Below are 23,512 nucleotides of genomic sequence, written 5' to 3'. Positions count from 1 at the left end.
GGCCCATCGCAACATTTTTCACGTTCGGGTTTCCTTTTTTATCGGCGTTCGGTAATTTTAACACTGACATTTGACGCGTTATCGGGAAACTATCGCCTGTTGCGGTCGTGTTGAGAATACGCCGTTTACACGACGTTAGTTTCCTGCCACAGATGGCGTTATGTAAAATTGCGTTAACCTAGGTTGGCGATAATTATCGCCCGTTCTTGATAATATCCTTCGGACTTCCTTAAGCTTGCCACCTGCAGCAATTTATGATTAACAGCTGAGTCTTGTCCCGTAGTATCTTCAAGAAGCTTTGCATCTGATCCATTCTCAGCACATCTTCATTAAGAGGACTTATCCAGATGGCTGGATGACCCATTACGTCAAGCCTTGTCAGGCGATGTTCAGCGAGCCCTCTGCCTCAGACGTTGGGTACTAGTTTCCATTGCATGTCCTATAAACTCATAACGACTCAAATGAGCTGCTGTCTGATGCCTTTGGATCTGACAGCTGCTTCCAACACATTGGGTTCCAGACAACGCATTTTGACTCCACTTTTCCCCTCTTCAACTTGTCCTTTTAGCTGTGGTTTATTCCAGGGATCCATGATTCACCCAGTTTATGTTTGACACCTAGTTATGGTGCCTCCTGCATATCAGTGAATCATTCTGCCAATGAGGCAACATACAGATGAAGCTGAAATTGGAAACCCATTCACAAACTGAATACTCTGGAATCAAATGCAGTCTCATTGTCATTCATTACGATAACAAAAATCCATCCAAAACTAAATGCCCGAAACATAAAGATAGTTACCTGCAAATCCCCGGGGCACATTGCCTGGAGACCAATGTCATTAGATTGTATGTGAAGTAAAGTCTCATGAGATTTGCATAATGAGATATTTGCCGATTCCTAGTTTTCACCCAGATAAAACGGTTTGTCTCTGCCTACACACAACCTGTACATCATTCATCCTGGCAATAATGAAATTCACTGTGAAATGCTAAGTAGTACTCAGAAAGGACTCAAGGGTAACTGGACAAAGGATAGAGGAAAAATTAAAGTAATGCAGGAAAAGAAACAGTATTAGACTCTTCCTGCAAAGACTAGAATATCTGGAGTAAAGGCAATAACGTCAGACACAACCCTTGAATGATAAACTAAGACAGTGAAGGAAAATGTGCATATTTATCTATAATGGCCTGGCCAAGATAGACGTCTATAGAGGGAAACTGGGATAGGCGCTATATATGCAAATAAGTATCCACATGGGCAGTATCAGGAACCAAAACACAACACCACTAGCCACAGCATTGAGACATTTATGGTAACGCTAAAAAATCTTCCAAAGACAATTGCACAATTCAGAGCTGCTGTGGTTTTCAAACCTATGGCATAACCTCAATCAGACACCTTTAACTCCTTAGTCACATAGTGCACCCACCAAGTATATGTGTTCCTAGCACATTCACAGTTATTTACTGACACAACCTAATGCATCAATGCCAGTAAAATAACCCAATGCTTTTTTGTCTCTCATAAGACATGAAATGGTATGAATTTTGTATCAGGGTTTCACCCAATTGCTCAATATTTGTTGCATTTACTAAATACCCAAAAACAAGTCCTGAAAACTAGTCTAGGGAATATTGTCCTGATGTTGTTGCTTTTCAAATCGATTATTGTCTGCGAATTCACTAATGCGATGTTTATGCTCGTCAGTGAATAAGAGCAGACTCACAAGTTATTGCACCCTACTATCTCGGTGCCTTATATCAACTGCCTTTGCCCCTTCTTCATGAACCAATAGCCTGCCTCATAGAGTTTCGGCTGTGATGATTGGGCTCTGGGCACATTGTGTAGACTTCTCATGTTCTAAGCCCATGGCACTAACAAAAGGTCACACAGGTCTCACACTTCGACAAAACAGAGAAACACTTAGCATCACCATAGAGCAAACAAAGTACAACTGTCAGAAGTGAGCCTGAAGATCATGGTCATTGGCTGTGCACAGATTATTCTAAGAGCAGGGCATTGCCTGGAGTCATGCACTGCATCCTTCCTACCTGCCCCTCAACCATTTATGGGCTTATTTGAAAGACCCCAAGCCACCAGTACGTCACTTTTTCCCATATGAAATGCGAACTTATTGATGACAATAATGCCAAAAAACAGGAAGGTCCATTAAGTCCCAGGCTTTAAATTCCTGGCTTTGCTTGAGTCAAATCCAGTCCGGATGAATCTCCAATGACTGGACAACCTACCATTATACTTGCCGGTAATCCATCATCTCCTTCTCTCTTTAAGGAGATCTGAATATCTGACACCTTTTTAACGAAAGAAAGCATCCGTTCCTCATATTGAGGTTGGGACAATATTGGTGCTTGGTGCTGATGAGATCCTACTAGGATCAGAGAGAATCCTTGACCACTCTGAAGAGGGTTTTCAGACAATTTTGAACATAAATAATTCACTGTGTGTAAAAAGTACTTTGGGCAGCTCTACATATGCTGTGATACGTTTTCAGTGTATTTTTATATATGCAATTACTCTCTTCATTGTAGGAAAGTCGTCGGGAACTCTTAGGCCCTCTCATCTAGATTTTTCCTACCGTACTGCCTTTGTGAACCAACGGGCCATAGGATAAATTCTGATTGGACAGCTTGTTTTAGCTGGAAGAACTATCTCCAGGGCATCCTGCAACCAATCGTTAATCCTAGGCTGGTCTACCTCAGCCACTTGGTTTAAGCTTGCTACTGAGTTCCTCAATTGGCTGTTGAGGCCTATTTTGTCCAATTTTGGAGAATCCCTAGTCTTAATTTGTGTCCCACTCCTCGTTCTGGTCAGACCACAGTCCATTCGGACCTCAAAGGGCACCACATAGTGGTCCAACCATATCAGAGGTAAAAGAAAGCTGAATCCAGTGATTGTATGTTGGCCAAGATCAGCTCTATCAGATGTCCTGTGGTGTGTGTGTGTGGGGGTGCTGTGGTAATTAGGTCCAGGCCTAGAGCTTTAAAGGCATGAATTAAAGTCTTTCCAAAACAGCATGAGCTGTTGGGCCTTAGGATGTAAGGAGCAAGTAGACCTGGGAGCAAAGTACACCAAATCCCAGCATATCCCGGAGGGCGATATATTAAAGCACCTGATAATGTGAACTTGTGTGTATGTCCTAATGAAAAAAACATTGTTTGACAGTTCAGAATTGTGAGATCATGAGTAGTGCATTTAAGATGGTTTTTAAATAAAATAGTGATCCCTCCTCCCATTTTTCCTATCCTAACTTTCCTCGCTATGGAGTAGTTAGGTAGCAAGGCAGCAATAACATCTGGGAGATAGGCCTCGTGCAGCCATGTCTCTGTTGAGAACAGAGCTTCGGGTGTATGTACCCAACACAACATTATGGAGAAACTGTGGAGGACTGGATAACAAGCATATATTAATGCTAAAAAAATGGAAATTACTTCTCATCTCTTTACTTGCGGTAGCAGGCCTATTATCCCCCGATGTTTTTAAATATGTTACCCTCCCTGCCTCAATTTGCATGCAGTTGTCCTCTAAATTAGGTGAAAAAAATTACAAGAGCGAGAAATTTGCATGCACAGAGATGGATCCAGAGATGCCTGGCTAGTATCTGAGCAGGCTGGCTAAGCGCTTTCAGTTGTTCAGCTGAAAAGATGTTAAAATCCAGCCCCAATGGGACAAGGGTCCCGGCCCTCTGGACTGGTTTTGGCACGGATGGGTGCAGACTGCAACTGACAGGCTTGCCTTAGGTGCTCTTTCAAGCATCCACGTCGAAGTACGGCTGAAGGCAAAGCCGGACCCCGTAGGGGCCCGTTGCAAATGCCGCCCAGGGCAGGAACCCTCCCCAACAAAGCCCATGAAAACGGAGGTGCACCAGATTGGTCGCCCCACAAACAACTGTTAGCCACCCAATCAGGGAGGAGGGGGATAGCCGCCAAGGGGTTTATAAGGGTGTAGCAAACCCCAACGTAGCATAGGAACCTCCAGAAAGAATCAGTACCTGTTGTCGGCCGCCGGGAAGCACCTGCAGGTAGAAGCGGTAGAGTGGGATCAGTGGACGCAGAAGCGACGATAAGAAAATACCTTGTAGAAAACTGTTACGTTAGGTAGACTAGCTGTTCACACAAGTGTCCTTGGTATGCCTCACGGCAGGGGCACTGAGTCAGTGAGTGACAGCACACAGATACAGAGTAGATGAGATGCCACACAGGGTCCTTGGGATGCCACACGGCAGAGGCACTGAGCCAGGAAGTGTCCAGAGCAAGCGGAACAGCACTTGCAAGTCCTAACGGATGCCCACATAAATCAGTAGCAAGGGAAGCCTGGAACCACAAGCACAGGGACCTTGCTTAAAGTGGCACCTCAAACAAGGACAGTGCTGTCATAAAAAAGGGAACAACAACAAATGTTAGAGGACAATGCACATTGTTAAAGTAACATGATGTTTATGAATGACCAAACGTAAGTTGTAAGATGTATAAACCATGTTTAAACTGCCGCCTTTCTGGGCACCAAATTATGTCAAGAAGATGATTATTGGGTAAAGGGAAGCAGTGTGCTTTTCGGAAACCAATGGGCAAAAAGGGGGGTGGTGATTCGCTCTCTGGAAGGGGTTTGATTATGCCTAAATAGGGGTGTGTCACTAAAAGCAGAACCAAGTAGCTGGAAAACCGAGCCCTGCAGGTGTCGTTCTAATGGAGATTCTGCCACAAACACAAGCATAACACTAAAACCCATGCTCAAGAGTATCCAACTAAAAAAGGTAATTAAATTTTTAAAAATCCCCGAATTTCCTCAACAGAGATTTGTCCCAATATATAGTGATTGTATATTATCAATAGCACTTTTGTTTTTAAAAAAAGGAGGCTATTCCTCCGAGTAGCAGTGCTCGAAGAGAAACTGCACCTCTCGCTGTGCATCCACATCTGACTCATTCCTATATAGGGGCATGTCACTAAAGACAGAAACAACTAGCTCGCTAAACGAGCCCTGCGCATGTCCCTCTAATGGAGATTCTGCAACAAACATGAGAGGGACACAAACACTTGTGCATTAATGCTCAAGATTAGCCAACTAAAAAGGTGTCAAAATACCAATGCAACTCTGTCCAATATGCACACATGTTTAAATAATCAACCTCCACATTTTTTGGGAAGGTTTTGTGCAGATTTGTCAATCATGTTATAAGCAAACTAATCAAATAAGCCATAACTATCACAGACTCTATATGCACTCACTCAGAATGTTTTATTGTATGATTAATTAAAATCTTTACAATGTAAATGAACTTCGCAGTATTTGACAAATAAAAACATTGATACATGAAATCAGTGAGGCCACAGTTCATTTAGACATAGATGAACGTGCACACAAATGCTCTGCTTAGGTGCAAAGATTAAAATCAGTAGCCAGAAGAAAAAGAATAGATATAGCAGCATTGAGTTACGTGCAAACTGAGACAAAAGTTGCTTAGTCACGAGCTGTGGTCTGGATATGGTAGTGCAATACTCTCTAGACTGGGCTGATGTAATTGGCTGCTGTGGTACATGCACAGTAGAGTAGACTGCCATGTTTAGCACAATAGGGGCTTCTGCACTGCGGGGAAATAAAGAACTTAGGGCCAGGTGTACGTACAATTTTAGCATGCGCAAAAGGGTTAGCGACCCGTTTGCACATGCTAAAATTGTCATGGCCATGTACCAACAAAACTTAGCGAATCGCAAATGAATTGCGACTTGTAAAAAAGTGTTTAGAGACTCGCTACTTGGAAGGGGCATTCCCTTCCAAATATTGAGTCTCAAACCCATGTACTAATGTTTTGCAAATACAATGGGGGTCGCAAAACACTTGCAATAACCACCTACTACAAGTAGGTGGTAATGCATTCCAGGGACCACTGCCTGCCCTTAAAAAATGAAACGAAAACGTTTCAATTTTTCTTTTATAAATACATCCCGTTTTCCCTTAAGGAAAATGGATGCATAAAAAAAAAGGGCTTTTTTAAAAGCAGTCCCAGCCAGGTGGTCTGCTAGGCCCAGAATGCCACAATCCCTGGGAGGGCTTGTCATTCCCATTGGGCTCGCAAATTGCGAGAAGCTCATTAATATTAATGAGCCTAGCAATTTGCGACCCTATTGGGAATAGCAAACAGCGTTAATGAAACTGTTGTACATTTGATTGTGTGCTTCCCAATTTGTCACAAATTGCGAGGTGCAATATCAAATGGTCGTACATCTGGTCTTTAATGTGCTTGTTCTCGGACTGAAGACTGTCTACGATGATACTGCTATGGTATATGCAAGAGGCAATGGACGGTCAGTTTGTCAAAGACTTAGCTGACCTGTACATACACTCTTTAAGTAAATATTATGCTTAGGTGAAATTTAAATGACACTGGCCAAAATTACAAAATTCGCACTATATGAAACTTGCAGAATTTCTTGGAACTTTGTATTACCTGATTTTATTTAATTACTACCCATGGGGGACTGGTTTCCACAGAAAAAGGACACAGTCAATATTTTTATCTAGAACTAGTGTCTTCGCTTATAATTTTTTTTTTTTTACAGAAGGTATGTTCTCTCGTGACATAAGTCAAAGGAAAGGATAGCAAGCCACATATTTCATGAAAAGTGATAACTTTTATTTCCGTCAAATAGCAAGACCTTTCATTTAAAAATGGACAACTACGCTCACCATATTAAATATATTCTTTTGCCAAAGTGGTCTTCTCTTGTACCAGGGAGGTATTTACTTGCTCGTTTACTGGTAGCAAAATTATTGTAATGTTAGTTTGCTAAACAGTTCTTAAAATGAGATTGTCTGGTAGTAAATAAACAAAAGTAAGAATCCACTAGCAAATACAATATTTTACTAATCATTAAGGGATCTATTTATGAGTTGGTTTGCGTTGCAATGGCACCACGCAAAATGGTGCAGGAGCCATGCAAACCAGAAGTCAGATTCATGAAGCCACGCAAAGACACTTTGCATGGCCATAAGTGGCTCCTTAAATCTAGACTAAGGCAATGCAGCGTAAATTGCTGAATTGACTTACTCTGCCCTATGAAGGCGTTCCAGGGTGTTCCGTGGGTGTCTCCATGTAACTTCCATGGTTTTTTATGCATTCCTAGATATAACCAAAGTGGTAAATCTGGGAATGTGAAAAAAATACGAGCACGTATAGAAAGAGGAAATGCCTCTCAGGATTGTTTTTGTCCAGGAAGGTGTCCTTTCCTGCACAAAACCATTCTTGCATACAACACAGGCACCCTTGTACCATGGTGCAAGGGTGCCTGATTTAGCGCTGAGCTGCCAAAAGGGCACCATGGGCAAAGGAAAAGGCAGGAATGCACCATACTGTTTAAATACAGCGCATTCCGGCCCTTCCCCTGACACACAGTGCAGCACAGCAAGATGACTTGCTGGCCCTTCCCCTGACACACAGTGCAGCACAGCAAGGTGACTTGCTGCATTGCACTGCATGAGTTTGTAAAAAATAGGCCACCAAGTTCTTTTCCTTCTTGGATACATGTTTTTACTGAGGTCTGTAAAGGAGTTTTACAGGTTGCAGATGGTGAATGTCGACTTTCTGTCCCTAAAAACATTTTTCATAGCATTCTAGTCGGTGTGCATTATTTTTGTAGTTTGTCATGTTAGTGACAGACCCAGCTATGAAACAAAAAAAGTGAGACAGATGCGGCTTCAAGCTTTCATTACTGTCTTTAAAGAAGGTTTAATATATAAGGGCTATTAGGAGGAAAGTAAAATATGGTTAACTTGTTGGAACATATGTGTTTAAACATTATTTAATTATGGTTTATTTGCTTGAATGTTGTGCAGAATCTGTATTTTCAGTGGGTGGATGATTTGTAGTCTTATAAAGTGAGCTGTATCTGGTACATGGGAGCTACCTCCTCACCTCACTGGAGTCCTGAATGCAATAGTGTTAGATCATAATGCATCCTTGGACAGTACGTATGGTCCTAGATATGGTGGCCTCTTGATAAAAGCACCCAGGGCCTGATTTAGATCTTGTCCGACAGGGAACTCTGCCGCAAATTCTACAGAGTTCCCTTCCCACCAAGACTAGTTCCGCCTCTCCGATTTAAATGTGGGGGAACCATAGTTTGACAACGGCAAAGACTACTTCATCTGCACCATGGTCAAACTTCTCTGATGGCCCAACAGAGTAAGGGCGTCGAAGAATAGGCTATATTTCTGCCCATCACCACCAGGAAAGACCTGGTTGTAAGGGGCACTGAAAAGTCTTCAATGCCCCCTCACCATGGGAGCTGTTTTTTTTCAATCCTGCTTTTTGATGTTCATTTTAAAAAATCCAATTCTTTCTTTTTCACAGGCTCCCTCATGTTAGATTGTGCCATCTGGCAAAGTTTCAATGCACTGGCAGGAATCAGATTGATGGTGGTTTCTGTTGCTGATTGAAATGTCTGCCTGCCTGACGGATATTTCAAAATGTGCTGCTTGGCACCAATGCCAGGGTGACAGAGTCATTTAAAGCAGTCCCTTATTCTGGATTTCACTGAGGCATTCTTTTTTATGATGGGGTTACTTTTAAAAGAAAGATACAATGTTCAGAAAGTTACAGAAGAATGAGGCAAGAGAAGGACAATTCAGAATATAGTTCCTGATGTACCATTGAAAACCTTGCGATTTTCAAAATGCGGAGGCTTGAAACTGCAAAAAAATGCTTTGTTCAACTTACTTAGAATTAATGGGTCAGAAATGTTTCAATAGGGAGATCTGCTGTTCCTTGCAGGCCATCATCCCTGAGGTTTTTAGCCAATCACTGTGAGTCTCAGATGCCAACCTTTTGTAATTAATATTCATTTGACAGATTAATCTAACTTCCCTACAAACAGACATTTGGTGACATTTTTAGTACATAGGTCGAGCCCCAAAATAAAATGCATGTCAGGACAAATTGGTGCTAATTTTGCACCAACTGTTTACAACCTACAATCCTGTGCTACAACAGCGACAGCATAACTACACTTGTGAAGGGATTGGGCTAAAGTAAAACATGATAAATGGCTGCATTCTGATTCTATTATAGACAAGGATCAAAGTGCCTTAAAGCAATTTAGAGGTATATTTTTATGTGTACTAGACTAACCTCTGAAGTGCTAACTTGGGAATAGAAAACAAACGTCATAACTATAAGCAGGCTTTGGAGACTGATGAAATGAAGAAGTCTGGCCCTCCCGACACGAGTTAACTAAAAGCAAGTAATGTTGTCAGTTGGCCACTCCATAGTATTATTCCCAGCTATTGTCTATTTAGAATGGATTGAATAAAGTGTGTGGGCACCAATTATGACAATGTTGCTGTTTAGAGTGGATTAAGTTTACTCCTAGAGATACATGCTTTCCCATGTAGCATGACAAGTGATTTTGGCTATTTTGGCATTCTTAGAATTTGAAATGCTGATCAATTTTAGTTTTTTGGAACGGCTATGTACTATATACTTTTGAATAATTGTATACTCACATGTCTGGCTGGACATTCACTATTGTTGCAAGAGTGATAATATAATTGTACTGTACTTATGATCACCCTACACTACCTAATTTCGCTGGATCCTGACTAATCAGCTGTGTCCACCCAGCATATAATGAAGGCTTAATGAACAACTTACTGTACCATACCAAGGACTCAGTGTCCTACTTAACAGGGTGCCTAGCGTTCTTACTTCTCTGGTGCTTAGTGGCTCTGCAAACACACTCCCTTGAAATAAATTGACATAGTCAATTGCTGATGCTAAGCTCTTATTGGAACACCATAGAACTTTAAACCTGGAAGGAGCAGATTAGTCATCTTGCAAACAACTGGGTTTCCATAATCAGTCAACTATCTAATAAAAATGTCTTAGGGGCTGATTACAACTTTGGTGGTGTGCGAGTGGACAGCCACACCAACACCTCATTCCACCACCACCACCAAAGTCGATAAGAATTTTCTCCTGGTCTGGTGGGTGGTCCTTTGGCATTCCCATGGCAGTGCCATTGAAAAAGGCTCCGCAATGGAAACGCCAAAGCATGTTCCTGCACAGTGTGGTGTAGTTCCTATATAACCTATATAGGACCTGCGCATTTAGGCAACATACACTGTAGGATTGGTGCCCGGACTGATTCTAGACACCTCCTCCGGGTATGTTAGCCTGTATAACAGCTAGCTCACAGTGCCAATAGAAACACCTCTTACCAATGAGAAAATAGTTCTTGGCAACTATCAAACTTGATAACCCTGATCCCTCAGGATCTTGAAAACAGTGCGATACTTTTCACTCAGTCACTCGTGCTCACTTTGTCTGAGAGAGATACACAGAATACACTGTGGAGACGTTTTTCAATAAGCATTTATTGAACCAGAGTCAGTCTAGTGCAAAATGAGTGTGCTGAAACAATCAATAGTCAGAGACAGATATAATGATTAGAAACACCAACAGAATAAAAGGATGGTAGATTTCTACCATTGTGCTAAAACAATGAATATAGGCAAGTATATAAAATACATAACAGTAAAATGCATACTCCTATGATGCAACCCTAACTAGATGTACCTAAGTGTACCTAGCATGTATGTAGGTGTAAAGTCAAGAATCCCTCTGGGATAAAGTCAACCCCGTTACCTGTAGTGAGAGACTGTGGGACCCCATCTTGGTCTCAAGATGGACACCCTGCAAGGGAGGTCAGACCACTGCAAGCTGGAGTGTCTGTGTGCAGGAACCTCAGCGTCTTATATTCAGTGTGTCTGCATGGAAGTGTTATTCTCCTCTCACTACCTCAGCAAGATATGGTGTTTATATACCTAAAGTGGTTTATATACCTAAAGTGGTACCCTCAGTGGTACCTTGCTGTGTCATGTCAGACTTAGGATGATGGAAGAAATGACCCTTATACATAGTTATTATGTAGGAGATGATGGTCCTGAGTTTCCAAGAATCCTCATGTATAATGGATGAGGCTAGTTTTCAGGGAAAACTCTACATCTCGTAAGCAGTATCGTAACTAGGTAAAAAGACAGTCCCAAGAACTGTTATGTAGTGTAATGGTAGGGTAGAATATAGGTTAAAGTTTAGGTGACTACCTGAGCCTTTATTGGGTTACCTATATGAAACATAACAACGGCATGGACTTTTAAGTCCATGCCATGCAGGAACTGGGCATGCATGCACAAAAGGGGGGGACACCATTTGTCCCCTGCATGCTTCCCAGTGTACTGGGGCAATAGCGGGCCCTGTAAGGCCCCCTCTCTTTCCCCAATGCCAGTCTTTTCATGGTGGGCTCACCGTCATGAAAAGGCTGGGAGTGGGGAAACTCAGAATATGCTTGGTGGTGCTCAGACCACTGTGTTCCCTGGCAGTTGTGGCAGTACAATGGCGGTCCGACTGTGGAAGTTATAATATGGCGGTTGGACTGCCAGTGAGACGGTGGCCGTACCACCACCACTGCACCACCGTGAGTTTAGCAGTCTGTGGTCCACCAAACTCATAATCACTGCCTAAGTCCTTATGCATTTAAATAAGAGGAAAGTTGGGAGGCATATTCCACCTCTCTTTTAAGCGCTCATAGATATTGCTACAGCATTTAAAGAGTAGGCAAAAATACATTATGCATTGCACATTGGTACTCAAGTCTGCCTCCTTCTCTGGTAGCTTATTTCAGCTATACTTTGACACAAAATGAAAGATTCAGTTAACCTCAATGAGACAAGATCGTCGAAAGTATTGCAAGGCGGTACTGGGCCATACTCTCGACCGGTAGCGGCTCCTGGAGGGAGTGCTGCGGGGTGGTGAGGTGGGGTGGGGTGGGGCAGGGTGGTTTGATAGTACACTCCGGCATACGGCCAAATGTAGGTAAGTACATAAATAAATAAATAAAACAAATTACATTGCGCATTTGGCGGTGCAGCTTGCGCAATGTAATTCATTTTATTTATTTATTCATGTACTTACCTCCATTAGGCCGTATGCTGTAGTTTACTACCCCCTACCCTGCCCCTCCGCCATCCTGCCCCAACGCCCCACAGCACTCCCTCCAGGAGCTGCTACTGCTCTCGACACTTTAAACTGGTGCAACAAAGCAAAGCAAAATCATTTGCAACTAGTGTTATGAGAAATGGAGCAAAGAGTTTTTGATTTCGCTCTTATTATTACAGTAAAATATTGGCAGCAGGGCAAAATTAGAGGAGAACAATTATGAGATTATGTTAAATGAAAAATAGTGGTTATGCTACAAAATATTCATCCCTGAGAAAAACATTTAAAAAAAACAAAAATAGAGCAAATGGATTTTACACCGTTTATGCTACTTATAAAACAAAAACAGCACGTTATGGTTTTACCTCCCACATAGAGCCACAATTTAAATGATGGGAAAATGTTCTTTCTCTACTTCTATTTGCATTGAGAAGATAAATAGTATTAAATCAATGCGTTCCACGTTTTGGCCTGATTCAAATACCCTTTACTACATTCCATATTAGAAAAGCAGCAAAAAGGATAAGCCCTAATTTATTTGGTACCATTGTAAACTTTGGTGTCATGCTTGTATCTATTCTCCATATTATATTTTTTATGTTTTCAGCCTCAAACTTTCTGAAATAATCATCAAGAATGCATATTTTATTTACAAATCTGAAACAAGAGAACCACTGCTTTTTTATGCAAAAAATTACATTTATTTTGACCTCATTCCCCCAGGAAGGGAATGAACACTTGACATCGTGTCAGTATTGTATTGCCCATCTCTCAACATACATTTTCAGAATTCATAGGTAATGGTCATTGAGCAAAACTTATTTTTAGTGGGTAGAACCAAATGAAATGGCAAAATATTACTGCAAATAAGCTGGTAGACCTAGAGCGCGATTTGCAAAGGTAAACATTCAGTTCTGTGTGAGTTTAAACCTTTTCAATATTCACAAACAAATGATTTATCAGTAAATATATGACTGCGAAGAGTCCACAGTACACCCGGGGGCATATTCACAAGGACGTACTTCCGATTTATCTCCACCTTAATGCTTCAACAGAGGAGATAGAACTAACACCCCATTCACAAGCTGGTGCAAACAGCAGACTGTCAGAATTCCCGCAATACCAGCCCCGAAACCTAACACCACGGCGGACACCACCAGCTTACCCTAATGAGATGCAGAGTAGGCGTTCCCATGCAGAAACACATGAAAAAGCAACAAGAACTCTTTCACAACTAACTGACAGATCCGCAAAGCGAACCAAAAACAGGCGATAAGCCACGGTAGCCGCAGGTATTTAACACCTGCCTCAAGCAGGTGTAAAGACGGATGACTACCTGCAGTAGGCAACGGAGCCCCGCACACAGCCATACCCAAAGAACAAACTGCCATGGAGCTACTCATCATGCAGCTCAGAGCCCAAACAGGGCCACAACACCCACCGCAACCACCACCCCCAGGACCCGAGCCGCCCCCACCAGACCACCACAGAGGCAGCGCAGAGTAAGACAGTGGAAATACTGAAAATGCACATGTCCCACTTGTGCCCCCTGCGGATACTGCACACCACTACCGCAACAAAATGCACACACATTCCATCAATGTGCACGCAATAGTGAACCACCTGGGACTCTTCACCAATGTCATTGCCAACTACCCAGGCAGTGTGAATGATTCCTTCATCTTCCAGCAATCCATCATCAACCAGCGCTTCCAGGATGGCACATATGGAACGGGACTGCTCGTTGGTAAGCACCAAATCAACACACCACACATCTCAAAGCCTCCAAAGCACAATACACAACTGTGGGGATGCACACATGACCAAACCACATTCAACATGTCAAACTACACGACTTCCTACCAGACACAACCACACCACTCCATGTCATCCTGGGCTACCCCTGCACCCAATACAGACATTTCATGCCACCACAGCCACACAACAGCTGAACGTGTGGAGATGCGGAATGCAGCCATGACACATTTGAGGCACTTCTCTGCCCATATGACCCTACCCCAGTCTCCTGCAGGTCAGAATCCCGTGGCGGTGGGCCTGTGTCGCCCGCTGTGCATCCGGGGCCACTAGCCCTGTGTGACTCGTGTCATCCCCCTTTTTGGTCTGACATTGCATTTCTGAGGGTCTGAAGACTGTTGGTGTAGTTGCCAGCATCAGCTACTCCCTGCAGGCTGGCTTACACTCATCCCACACAGGCATCACTGGATAGGTGGACCTGCAATCACATCCTGCCAAACCAAGTATTGACTCGTTTCTCCCTGCACTGTCACAGGTGATCAAGGATATGCACTCTGCCCTTGGATGATGACACCCCTCCGAGACCCGGCCACACCCGCACAGAGGCAGTACAATGCGGCCCACATATGCACCAGGGGCATCGTTGAACGCACATTTGGTGTGTGGAAGTCACGTTTCGGGTGGGAAGCTCCAGTACAGCTCGGACATTGTATGCAAACTGATCGTTGCATGTTGTGTGTTGCACCTTAACAGCCAGTGAGGGGAGGCAGCAGTCCCTACCTTGTCACAGAGTAGGAAGGGGTCAGAGAGGTAGCTGACCGACCTACCCACTCTATTACTAGGTGTCAGTGATAGACATTCGGCCCTGGGCACTTCAAGGCTTAAAACTGAAGAGTACGGGTACGAGGTTATTACTGACGCTCTCCTTCAGCATGACGGGATGGCATGAAGGACCTTTGCCGAGCTGAGGAGGGCACGCCCTTAGAAGCTATGACAGCCTCAGGCCCAGCAAAGTTAACCTCAGGCAGCAAGGAGCCTGTGCATTTGGCACACGTCTAGCTCTCAGCTGCCTGACCTGAAAATAAAGAGTGCCTGTCAACCAGAAACTCTGTCTTTATGCCTAAAAATGTGCAGGGTTTGGCACCTCCGCTTATAAGGACAGGCTGCTGCTCCTGGTGGGTTGTGGAAAGTGAAGCATTGTCGAGATAGGTTCGGCACAATGTGTATGCAGCTCTGAAGGTGTGTGAGAGAAGTTTATAAAGGTCTTGTTTGAGTATGGGACTCCCTGAGTTGTGGGGGGGTTGTCTTGGAAGGCTGAGTGTGATCCTAGATAATGAGTTCTGCAAGGTATGGAGGTGCCTGGCCATTTGCATGCTGTTTGCGGCGTAGAAAGAGTTTCTATCGCCCAGTTTTCTTGGTGTAGGAAGCATATCTTTTTTGTGTTTAGTGTGTTTGGCACAACAAGGTTCACAGTGAAATAAACGTGATTAGTATGCATTTCTGCACAAATCCGGTGGCATTATTTCAATATAAGACCACTTTTCACTTTTTGTCATCCCTTCTATCTAAAAGGTAACCATTCCCCCATGGGATTCATATAAAATTACCAGTTAAGCCTAATTAGAAGTGCAAGTAAGAGCGCTGGTACGGCTGGCATCACAAGGGAGCAATATATTTCCTCTCTGTACAATTTATTAATTTTTGCATGAGAAGAACAGAATGTTAATCAGCCAGGAAAGATAGAAACACAATTGCAGTGAAGAGGAATTTAAAAACACATCTGCATAAATAATGAGGTGCTTTGTTACTTTCATTATAGGTGATGGCATGTGTCACGAGACAGATGTGTTTCATTCACCGTGTAGGGTTCACATGCCAACGTTATGATATGTTTGATTTAAGAATAGCATCTACAAACTTACAGCTGGGATGCGGTTAATATTAAAGACCATCTGCACATGTTACCTTTATTAATGGAGGACAGGCTAGGATACCATGCTGTAATTAGTACATTAACCCATTGGGAGCCACAACCAGATATGAAGGAAATTCACAGCGTAGGTACGTCTCATGTTTAAAAAAAAATACATATATCCATTGCGGCAATCAGTCATTGTATAGAACCTGTAGAGGATACCAGAGGATCCGACCTCACAAATTCCAGCACAAATTTTACATCTAACCTTGTGTAAAATGCGTGACCGTTGACTGCGGTTTTTCTTCAATAGGCTAGTCAAGGCCGTCATAACGAATATAGGGGTATATTACCAACAACTAGCGATAATTTTTGTCTCTAACTTGTTTAGAGACAAAAATTATCGCCGCACATCGGCGATTTTTATCGCAGATAAACCTTGCTATTAGCAAGGTTTATCGCAAATGCGATAAAAAACGGCCGCAATGCATGAATATCGCTGAAAAGTCAGCGATATTCATGCATTATCGAGCAAATGCTCTTAGCCATGTTATCCACCTCCCATTGGATAACATGGTGAAGAACTGCTCAGGGCAGGTGTTAGCTTTTGGAGATATTCGCCCTTAGCGCGAATATCTCCAAAAGTTGGTAATAGGAGATAGCGATGTTAGCGACTGTTTCCAGTCGCTAACATCTTGGCACGCCCACTTTGCATGTCATTAGTGATAAATATCACTGACATGCAAAGCGGGGCCCAAGATGGTCGCTATCTCCTATTAGCTGTCACTAACTGGTGTTAGCGACAGCTTGGTAATAGGGAGATAATTTTATCTCCGCTTTCTTGGCTTTTAAAGCCAAAAAAGCGGAGATAAACCCCTTGATAATATACCCCATAATACATTAGCAAATGGCGAACTCTCCTCTGAGTTATGCCGCCATTTGGAATGTAAGTGACAAGTCTTGAATAGCACAACACTGCAAACCACCCGGAGTGCTTACCGGTTTATTGATCCATCCTCTATAGTAGTTCACAATATTGATACACGGCCAACTTCTAGGCACTTCTCAATTTGTCGGCCATGCAAATTGGGCACAAGGAGGTAGTTGTCCTGGCCCATAAAGGAGAAAGGTTTGTTTCCATTGTGCATTCTGGGCATAGCAGATGCGAGTTCACTATTTGAATGCTCTTTGGATGCCACAAAACCACTGAATCATAGATTCAGACTCTTTCTGCTCCAACAGCCATGGATATCAAATCAGCGTGGATAGGTCACACCCACTGCCTTCATATGTTTTTCCTCCCATGAAATGCACAGATGAAACTTGCATTTGTTATCATTACCCTGGCACACTACCCACGGTGTGCATGAAAAAGAGTTGTACTTCATATCAAGTCCAGGGGTGTAGCTTTCAACTGTAAAGCAGCTGCATTGGCCCCATGACCATAGCCCAGGGGTGTGAGAAGTCCACATTACCCTAATTATATGTGTCTTTCACTACCAGAAGAGAAGATGTGACCGTGTTCCTTGCTTGCATTAAGGCCCATTGCACCCTCTCAAGGCCATGGATCTAACCCAATTTTAGGGTTAGGAATTGATTTATGTTCATCTAACCCACACATTATTCATGAGTGTTACTCATGGATGTTAAATCACCAAAATGCAGGCGGAAGCAGAGGCAGGCGTGCAACGCTCAAAGGGCTTCAGCCCCCACCCCCCGTCGCGTGTGTCAGCCAGCTGAGACTGCTTCCCGGGCACACACACAGCAGTACCCGAGTACTTCACAGGTCTTTAAAGGACCATTTACTTGCTAACGAGGCTTTATTGTGTTTTCACCCCTTCTTAGAGCCCCTGCATCTCCACTCTGCATATTGCTGCATGAATCCCCCCGCCCCCGAAATTTGCCTCTAGTTGCGCCTCTGAGCAGAGGTGATGTCAAACAATGGCAACCACAAGATTGACAACTTGACTCCCCCATGGTACCTCTGTAACCTCCTATTTGCTACAAGAGTGCATGACAGGGGCTACAGGAGCCCTCTGTATATTCTGTTCCCACAGCTGGTCTCTTCACATCTGACTCTAGGGGAAGAGGGGTCAGAACCTGGATTACTAAAAGACAAGCTAGAGAAAGAAGATGCTATGCCTGGCTAGGCTTACCTCACGTCCATGCTATTCCTGTACGGAGGCTACCAATGCAATGCAGGGCTACATTTTACTATTATTGCACATTCCCATGCACAAGTTGTGCATAGGCCGAAAAGTAAAGAAATTCGAGTGAGCCCAGATTATTGTATATTAGTCTGTGAATGGAAGATGCGGGAATATCTGCACTTGCCTCACCTATGACTTTGCCTAAGAGCGCACATTTTGCACTTGCTATACATGCATGTGCACACTGAATCCCGAGCACCTGCAGTGCACATTTTTTTTGTGAATTTTGTCTGTAGCATTGCAGCAATACTGTTTGTGGAGGTGGGGCTGTAAGTAAAGAGTACCAAATAATTGACAATCGTGATAACGCTCTGCTTGTGAATTTGTCATTATATAATTTTAGCCAGATTTTCCAGATTGTAATGCAGCGCCGTGCAGCAGCTGCAAATGCTGGGCTGCTCTGTGTGAGAAGTAGAGAGCAGGATAGCGTCATATTTACAGAAAAACGGCACTCCCCTCCCCTCTCCCTGACACTGGTGCTGAAATGTGCTTCTGTGCGACATTGACACACCTTTGCACCCTAGTGCAAGGGTGTCTCCGTGAGTCTAGCAGAGGTTTTGTAATGGAACAAGCCTTCCAGTACAAAATAAGATGCTTTGCCTCCATTTAAACCTTTCCCTACTTTGTATGTGTGCTGTACAGTTCAGCACACATGCAAAGTCAGAAAAGAAAGAAAAAAAGCATTTCTACTTGATAGCGCTGGTGGAAGTGGGCGCTATTTTCTGACTCTAAAACTTGTCTACTTTTTCAAGTAAATAGCACTTATCATCAGACACCTTGGTTGAGTAATGAAAAGCAGCGCTGTGCGGTGATTAGTACTACTTTCAAGTGAATTTCCATTGATAAATAAGTTCAGCCCTGGAAAGTAAGGGGCATATTACCAACGATTAGCGATATTTATCGCTAACTAGGCTTAGCAACAATTTTTTATCGCTAAGCATCGCCGGAAATTATCGCTGAGATAACTTGCTATTAGCAAGGTTTATCTCCAAAGCGATAATTTTTCCGGCTATAGAGTGAATATCGCTGAGAATACAGCGATATTTACGCATTAGCGACAAAATGTTCTTAGCCATGTTATCCACCTCCCATTGGATAACATGGCTAAGAACTGGTCTGAGCAAGCGTTAGTTTTTGGAGATATTCGCGCTGAGTGCGAATATTTCCAACGCTACACCTGCCTTGTTAATAGGCGATAGCGACGTTATCGACTGCTTTTTATCGCTAACGGGCTGGGTACGCCCACTTTGCATGTCATTAGCGATAAACATTGCTGACATGCAAAGCGGGCCCCAAACCGCTCGCTATCGCCTATAAGCTGTCGCTAACATCAGTTAGCGACAGCTTGCTAATGGGGCGATAGAATTATCGCCGCTTAGCGGCCGAAAACGGCCGCTAAATCGGCGATAATTGTCTATCGCCCCCCCTTGGTAATATGCCCCTAAATTACTTAAAAAAGATTTAGCATTGTTTTCCGTCACTTTTGTGATGCATACACAGTATTAAATCTTAGTAAATAGAATCGTTTATGTGTAATAGAGATGCTACGCCCACCATTTAACGGAAACTGTGAAGGTGTTTCAAATTCATCATGTCTGCCTATACTAAACGTGCCTCTGAAATCATTTTCTGCTAGCTCAAATAACAGCCTGTTTGGTAGGCCGAGAGCATGTTCTCTCTCTGCTTCACTAAATTCAAGCTTAATTATGTTTCCTGAAAATTCCGTAATCTATTACACAATCCAATAGCATCGACTTTGGGGTTAATTGAGCATTCAGTTACCTTACAGATTTTTCTTTGAGATTATCTGCATGCATGTGCATCAAATGTATCTTTGCAATGACCATACGGTCTTGTGCATAGTAGCCCAAAGTGATAGCGAGTCATTGATTCTTCAAAAGAGAAAGTCAAATCAGGCATAATGACTGCTTCTCACAGCGAAAAGATCGAAAGGTTTTGAGTCTGTGAGTTCATAAGGTAATACCTGGAGAATCATCTGTATTTCTCCCGCTGAAAAAATATTTATGATACAAAAGCTTGAAATCATATTTGTATTTCTTGATGGGAAGGTTTTTTATTGCAGCAGATGCCTCCAGTATGGTCCTTAATGGTGAAGACAGAATATGCGTGAAGAGAAAATGTGAACATGGTGTAATACTGTACGAAAAGCCATATTAAAAATTTATTTTAATTGCATCTCAGATGGTTTCGTTAGTAATCACAGTGTGAGAGGATCAGAAGAGGTCAGTGGGTCAATTCACTGCATAACTGTGGGTATTAACCAGCCCAGAAGCTGTTGACATCACCAGCAGCGTCAGTGTTTTTAACTCTGTGTCTGTTTGTGGTAGTAGTTATTCAGAGATTATTCTTTTCCTTATATACCTATGTTTGTATTGAAATTTTAGTGAATAAGTACAGTGTAGTGCAGTAACAACAAAAATTGCAAAAAAGACCAATCTGTTCGGAATTGGGGGACTTATTTACAACAAAGTGACGCAAAGCAATGACGCAAGACAGCTTGCTGTGCCCCGCTGCGCCATAAGGAAAGTTCAGAGATGCATTGTATTCACAGCAATACAACATATTCCTGTCCGGCACCGCTTAGGCAGCTTTGCACCAATACAGACACCTTAGCGCAATGGTGCAAGGTAACTTTCGTAGAAATCAGGTTGCTTTTTTTGTGTAGGAAAGGACATCTTCCTTCACAAAAAAAATTGTTGCTCTGCCCTGGGGAGGCACACCGGCTCGACGCATTCCCAGATATACATTATGTTGTAAATCTGGAAATGTGCCAAATACCATGGGCGTTGAGCGGCACGCCTCCCTGAAGTGGTGTGAGGTAACACATTGACTTGTGCTGCACTTCCTCACACCATATCTATGAGACTATGTAAAGCCAAGCAGGGTGACTTTCTGTGGCCTCCTAGATATGGGCCTGCTCTATGTACCTCCGGAGTGTCACAAAAGTGACACTCGGGTGGCGGAAATGTCAAGCAAGGGGCTTTGAAAATAAGCCCTGGGTCTCTAGGTGGCATAGGTATGCATCCTGTCCAAGTAGGGACCACAATCCTAGTCAGGGTAAGTCAGATTCACAACCTAAACATGTACTGACCCTCTGGTAGCTTGGCACCGAGCAGTCAGTGTTAACAAAGGAGGCAATGTGTAAAGTATTTGTGAATACTTTAATTACAGTAACACAGTGAGAACGCCACAAAAAGACTCAACATCTGTTCCGAAAAATAGAGAATATTCATCTGAGTAAAACAAGGCCTAAAGAATAAAAATCCAATAACAAGAACATGAGATATGAATTTTTAAAGAACAAACTGTAATATAGTGCTTAAAAGTCAATAGCGGTTAGGGGTTACTTGAGGTCATGCTAGAACTGGGTAAATCCAAAGTATCCAGATGACTCCAATGGAGGGCAGGCTGACTACAGGGCCCATGCAGGGTCTTGGATGGAGCAAGCTTGATTTGTCAGTTCTGATTCACGCAGTGAGGTCGATGTGCTGAAATCGAGCCTTGCAGTCGGGTCCCATGGCATTGTCGAACCCCTTATGATGCTGGTGCTGCATCATTGTTGAGCCTTGCATTCAGGACCTCAGATCTGCATTGGGCCATCATCGAACTTCACAGTCAGGGCCCGTGTCATCGTCGAGCCTCACAGCGATGTCTTCGGATCAGCACTGCGTAAAACTCGAAGGGTAATGCGTTGGTTCCAATCATCACAAGGTCGTCACTGCATCAATTTTTGAGGGGAAAAAGCTGCAGAACCCACTTTAAAGGTCCAAGACTGGAACTTTCTAAAAGTAAACAGAATCAGCCTGAATGGATGTGCAGGTGCTCAAGATGCACTACTATGATGTCACTTAAATCCAAAGTGTACAATTAAGTAATCAAAATCCTTTTCAGGAATATTTAACAATCTTAATTATGTAATCAGTGAATCATTTGTTTTTCAACATGAGTTCTCAATCCATTTCCACAATGATGAACAAACAAAAAGAATATCCAAACTCTGCTTTTAATCAGTCCATAGCAAAGTTTTTCCAAAAGAAGCGCGATAATGCTTGGTTCAGCATAATGAATCTGGTAACAATTGTTTTATCCTTTCCCAATGCATTTCGGGTTGGAATTTGGCCTTCGTCAAGGGAATCTATAACATCAATATCAATAGTGACTGTAAGTATTCAAAAATATGTCATTCACAAAAACATTAATCATATAGTAGCAATATGCCGCTCATACAGAAGAACAGGCAGAAGTGGCATTTTCAGACTTACAATTTGAAATCCGACTTCGAATAACTTGTGATTTTAAATTGTGAGTCTAGAGACTCCAAACTTGAAATTTCTATCTGGTCACAATTCCCAATTGTAAATGACACTCATAGGATGGAACTAGGTAATCCCAATGTTAACCTTTGGGCAAGATAGGCCTTGCAGTACTGAAGCACGATTTTTAGAGCTTTTCACTACCTGGACATATAAAACTTAAAAACACATGGTTCAACTTTTTAAATGCACTGCACCCTGCCCTTGGGGCTGGCTAGGGCGTACCTTAGGGGTGACTTATATGTGAAAAATTGAAAGGTTTTGGCCTGGCAAATTGGTTATCTTGCCAGGTCGTCACAGCAGTGTAAAACTGCACACCCAGGCAGACCTGAGACATGTTCGAAGGGCTACTGGATTGGGTGGCACAATCAGTGCAGCAGGCCCACTTGTAGCATTTAATTTACAGGCCCTGGGCACATATTGTGCTCTTAACAAGAGAATTTAAGTATATTAAATATGCCTGTTGTGGATAAGCCAATTGTACCATGCTTGAGGGACAACACACCTGCACTTTAGTGCTGGTCAGCACTGGCAAAGTGCCCAGAATCCTAAAGTCAGCATACATGAAGCCACCAAAACAGTAGGTCAGAACGCAAATAGAAGTCATGGGGAACCACATCAAGGATTTCAGGTCTAACACATTTATAAACCCACACAGTAAGCTATTTCTGAATTACAAAGTGGAATTATTGAAGAGGAAAAAAAGATTTTGAATTTCCAAACCTAATTTTGCAAATTGCAGGGTTGGGGCCACAAAATGACATAGTCAAACTGGCTGTCTATCATAACAACAACCAGCATTGTATCTACATCAGCAAGGATGAAATTGGAAAACACCTCATTTTCAGGAAGTGCAGGTAAAGAATAAACAAAGGGAACCTGCCAAGTTCGTTCCATGGCTAACAATGTCTGGATGATCATCAAACAATACCTGTACCGAAATAATGTAAGGTCTTAAGAAGAAGCTTGCAACTTTGCAGTTGCCAAAACACGTATTATCCCTGATGTAGAGACAGTCCATAACAGATGACAGAATAAAAGCAATGAAATCCAATGTGACGTGAAAAACAAGGAACATCTATGTCGTAGTCCTGTTCCTCCTTTGACATCTTGCAATAAGAGAAAAATGCAAATCCATAAAGAAGTTAATGGGCACTTTATGGAAGAAATTTAAGGTGAAGTCCAAAATCAATTGATGATAAAGGTGGTTGTACTCTAAAGGCACAACAAATGTGGGAAAAAGATATGGAAAATTGAGCGCAACAGATATCATTTAGGGATGTAA

At 42.7% G+C, this 23,512-nt stretch overlaps 1 protein-coding gene across 1 annotated transcript in view; it reads left to right on the top strand.

Annotated features, from left to right (window-relative positions):
- Positions 1-23,512, top strand: part of GRID1 (glutamate ionotropic receptor delta type subunit 1) — a 2,290,275-nt gene that overhangs the window by 2,083,531 nt on the left and 183,232 nt on the right. The window lies entirely within an intron of this gene.

Source organism: Lissotriton helveticus, chromosome 5_1 (genome assembly GCF_964261635.1).
Source record: "Lissotriton helveticus chromosome 5_1, aLisHel1.1, whole genome shotgun sequence".
In the NCBI taxonomy this organism is placed as follows: Eukaryota; Metazoa; Chordata; class Amphibia; order Caudata; family Salamandridae; genus Lissotriton; species Lissotriton helveticus.
This window is presented reverse-complemented; position numbering and strand designations above follow the sequence as displayed.